The sequence below is a fragment of the Heterocephalus glaber genome, unplaced genomic scaffold (genome assembly GCF_053883595.1).
Source record: "Heterocephalus glaber isolate CG9 unplaced genomic scaffold, H.glaber_assembly_v1.0 deba00001587, whole genome shotgun sequence".
Taxonomy (NCBI): domain Eukaryota; kingdom Metazoa; phylum Chordata; class Mammalia; order Rodentia; family Bathyergidae; genus Heterocephalus; species Heterocephalus glaber.
The window spans coordinates 4,291,428-4,296,374 of NW_028258365.1; the positions used below are offsets into that span (position 1 = coordinate 4,291,428).

The 4,947-nt window shown below is 38.2% G+C and overlaps 1 non-coding gene across 1 annotated transcript; it reads left to right on the forward strand.

Moving 5' to 3' along the window:
• Positions 1 to 353: 353 nt before the first annotated feature.
• LOC147823372 (U6 spliceosomal RNA) lies at positions 354 to 459 on the forward strand. Its single transcript, XR_015443996.1, has one exon. It is a non-coding gene; the product is annotated as a U6 spliceosomal RNA (small nuclear RNA).
• The last annotated feature ends 4,488 nt before the right edge of the window (positions 460 to 4,947 follow it).

Below are 4,947 nucleotides of genomic sequence, written 5' to 3' on the forward strand. Positions count from 1 at the left end.
TCACAAACTAGTAAGTGAAGTCATTTGTCTTAAATGCAAATGACTTGGGGGAAGTGACTCTGGATCTCAAAATGACAGGAGTCTGATTTCCAGAAAACATTTTTGGAGAAAGTAATCAGTAGACAGCATTTCAGAGGCCACATCCCAGCTCACTGAGGTCTCTGGAGGTGGGATGTGAACCTGCACTTCACCAGGGACCAACTATGTGGCCTTTGGTATGACACTGCATCTCTCTCAATCTCAATCTGCTCACTTGTAAAATGGAAATATTTCTTTCTAAGGATTATTGTGAGGGTTACATGAGACGACAAATGTAAAGTGTTTAAGCACACCTGAAAAATAGTAAGATTTCAGTGCTTGCTTCAGCAGCACATACACTAAAATTGGAACGATACAGAGAAGATTAGCATGGCCCTGCGCAAGGATGACGTGCAAATTCGTGAAGCGTTCCATACTTTTTTTTTTTTTTAAAAGATTTCAACCACCTCAAAATGATTTTTTGGTATTTTTATTATCCTTTTCTCTCTTGAGCCTTTGATCAATCTGATTTTAATTACCTTTAGTTAGCCTTTATCACACCCTTACAGACATGATACGTCATTACGTGCTTTGTTTTTACATGTTATCATTTTAGCATAAAAGACCATGAAAAGTAAAGGTTACTTTCTAAGGAACTCCTCATTGTCTATTCTTGCTTTTTATGCATTTTTAATGCATGAGTTCAGTTCGCTGAGGATCCCACATAATCTACCTTCTTCTACTGCCAAAATTCCAGAAAGGCTTCAGGATGATCCTTCACCCATTTAATACTTCCATAACAGCAATCGACCTCATAACTACGTGACACATTCTTTAACTTGTGGTCATCTGCCTCTTTTGGAAAGACATTTGAAATGGAGTCTTCTGTTCTTTATCTGGATTCAGTGTGCCGATTGCTGGGGCCACCTAATACCGGGAGAGGGTCAAAAGGAGACATTCCTGAAGCAGTTCTTTCTAGTGCCAAACTGACCAGCTTGGCTTTCTAGAGCTGAATCAGGACACTCATTGTCTAACACAACAGTAGCCTGAACTGCCAGATAACTAAGGCAAGGCTCTTCTGTGCTCTTCTTAAATAGCCTTTTAAAAAGTTCCTTCAGTATGTGCACAGTATACTTTCCATAATAAAGGGACCATGACATGACATAACTGTTGCTGATCACCAATGTCACTGTGGTCTAATCAGCAGACTTAGTTAAGAGCAAAGACTTGGGATGAATCTCAGCTCTACTTCTCATAGGGTGACTTAGTCTGTTACCTGATTTCTCCATTTACCAGGCTGCAACATGGGAGGCCCATATGAAATACTCAACTGGAAGGCATGGTGGGATCCCCATCTCAGACTGGATTCAGACATTGAGACTGAAGATGCTATACACACACCAAGAGGGTATGAAAAGCCTATTATGATGAGGTTTTGGGAAAAGCAGAGCAGCCTCCTACAGTGGTCAAAAATGGCATTGGCAGCAGAAACAGAAGACTGGTATGGGGGTCTTATTAATGTTTGGGGAGTAAGGGTAGGTTGAAGGTTCCACATGAAAATGTCAAGAAATGGAAGCAGAATCTATTCTAATTTGTCACAGAGTAAATAGCCAGCAAATTTTATTTCTGAATTTATCTTCCACTAGTCCTTAACGTTTTCCTAAGCATAATTTTGACCTAAGAATGAGATATACCATATAGACTTTCCAGATAGACTTTTATTTAAGGTCAAATAGAGCATAATCTAAAATGGATTAGTGTGCCCAAAGGACCAAACTGGTGAGTCTATATGAACAACAGCACACTATCAAAAGCACAGGACCTACGCTTGGCAAAGAAATCTCTCTCCTCTCCTCTCCTCTCTCTTTCTGTCTGTCTCTCTCCATATGTGTGTTTGTTTGATTATATGTCTGCCTGTACGCATATAATATGAAATCATTGGTTATAACAGTATCAGTACATACGAATAGTTTCATACATTATTATTAGTTTTTTGTGATAGTTTAAAGCCTATTCAACCTTAGGAATATGAATGAGTATATGTGGTAATAGGTGTGCTAATACTTGCTTTTAGTTTTTAAGAATTGCACATCAAAATTGCTGGAAAATCAAAAGGTAGGGAGAGCTTCAATGATATTATGTACAGGTATAAGTTTCATTGGGGTAAAAATTACACAAAAATAATCATCGTAAGTGTGCAATATGATGAATTTTGACAAATGGGCACATTCCTGTCACCACAATAAGCATAACATTTCCATCACCCCGGAGATTCTTATGACCACTTGAGGTCAGTCCCTTATCTACAGCCCCTAGGATCTGACAGCCTTTCACTGATTCCTATCTTTACAGTTTTATAGAATTTCATATAAACAGGACCACATAGTATGCAGTCATTTGTGTCTGACTCCTTATATTACTTTTCTATGTCTGCCATAACAAATTGCTAACAGGCAGAATTCTGTGGGTCTGCAGTCCAGTTATGGTATGATTCCTCTTGGCTTACATTTTACAAGGTCAAAATCACAAGGCAGCCTGCCTACCTTCCTGCAGACTGTTTCCAGCTCACTCAGTTGTTGACAAAATTCTCTGCAGCTGTGGGACCAAGCTCCCCATTCCCTTGCTGGCTGTCAGCTTGGGACCATTCTGATTTCCCCAAGTCCCCTCAACAGCCACTGCACCTGGCTCCAAGTATTTCAGAGCCAGCAACAGCAAAGTCAGTCTCTCCCATGTTTAGAATCCTTTTGATTTTCCTTTCTGCTCCATCTCTCTGACTCTAGCTGGAAAACTTTGGTGCTTTTACGGGCTTGTGCAATTAGATTGGACTCACTTGAATGACCCAGGATACTCTCCTTATATTAAAATTTCTAACTTTAATGACATCTGCAAAGTTCCTTTTGTCCTTCGACACAACATATTCAAAGTTCCAAGGATTAGAATGTGGACTCACTTTGGAGGACATTAGTTCTACCATGCTGCCTTCATTGTACATAGTTCTTTCAAAATTTATACATGTTGTGTGTATCAAGGATTCATTTATTTTTATCTCTGGGTAGTATAACATTATACCACAACTTGTTGATCATTGCTAGTTGGTAAATACTTATGTTGTTTCTAGGTTTTGTTTAATAACAATGACGTTGCTATGAATACATTCATACGGAAATCTTTGTGTGAATATATTTTCATTTCTCTTGTGTAAATAAATGCCTAGGAGTAAATTGATTGGATCACATATTAAGTGTATATTTAACTCTACAAGACAATGTCAAATTATTTTCCTAAGCAGCTGTGCCATTTTGCGTATCTATCAACAATATATGAGAAGTCTAGGTCCTCATTTTCACTAGTAAGATTGTCAGTTAAAAAAAAGAAATTTTAGCCTCTGTAAAAGGTGTAGAGTGGCATTTTATTGTGGCTTCCATTTGCATTTCCCTACTGAATAATGATGTTAAACATCTTCCTGTGTGTTTATTTGCCATATATCTTCTTAGGTGAAGTCTTCTGTTTAAAAAACTTTTTTTTCCTATTTGAAAAAAAGGGTTGTCTCAGTACTGAGCTATGTGAGTTCTTTGTGCATTCTGGATACATGTCATTTATTACATATGTATTTTGCAAATATTTTTCTCACAGTCTGTGACTTGCTTTTCCATTTTCTCTATAGCGTCCTATATTTTTTTTCCTTAAATTCTTTTATTGGTACCCCTCAGGTATACAATACATTCATTTACATTTCTCATTGGGAATTGTACCATTACATGATGCATCTTGGTTCTTATTTTTTCCCCATTCTCTGCACTCCCTTCACCCCCTCCACCCTTCCCTATTTACAAAGACTTTGTTTCCATTTTTTCCATTTCTCATCATTTTTCCTTTCCCTTCTTTCCTTTCCTCTGCCCCTCCCACTACCCCTACCCCTTTGGACATTTTCTTCCTATTTTGCATAATTGATTATTCACTCTAATCATTGGTACATTTTAGGTATACAATGAAATGACATATATCATTGAAAATTTGCACCTTAACATAGTCTCTCTTGGTTCTTACTTTTCCCCCTTCCCCTGCCCTCCCTTCAACCCCTCCATCCCTCCCTATTTACAAAGACTTTGTTTCCAATTTTTCCCTTGCTCATATTAATTCCATTCCCTTCTTTCCTTTCCCCTACCCCTCCCACTTTCCCTTCCACTTTCCCCCTTTTCTTCCTATTTCACATTATCTATTATGCCTTTTACTCCTTATTTACACTTTTTCTCACACTAGAGAAACTACTTTGTATTTACACATGTGTGTCCTATTTATTTCACTTAAGAGTATCACCTCAATGTGCATCCATTTAGCTATAAATGTCTCTAATTTCAAATTTTTTATGGCTGAGTAGTACTCCATTTTAGTAAAAAATCACATTTTCTTTATCCAGTCTCCAGTTGATGGGCATTTAGGCTGTTTCCAAGTTTTAGCTATCACAAATGGTGCTGCTATGAACATGGGTGCACATATATCACTGTGATATGATTCTTTTAAATCTTTGGGGAAGATCCCCAGCAGGGGAATAGCGGGGTCAAATGGGACTTCCAGTCCTAGTTCTTGGAGGTATCTCCATACTGATTTCCACAGTGGTCTCACCAGTCTGCACTCCCACCAGTAGTGGAGCAGGGTTCCTCTTTCCCCACAGCCCCGCCAGCATTTGTTATTCGTTGATTTCATGATAGCAGCTATTCTTTCTGGAGTGAGGTGGAATCTCAGTGTTGTTTTCATTTGCATCTCTCAAATGACCAGTGATGTTGAACATTTTTTCATATGTTTATTTGCTCTTTCTATTTCTTTGTCTGAGAAATGTCTGTTCATTTCAGATGCCCATTTTTGGACTGGGTCTTTAAATTTGGGAGGTCTGATCTTTTCAAGTTCTTTATAGATTCCAGAGTAGGCCTT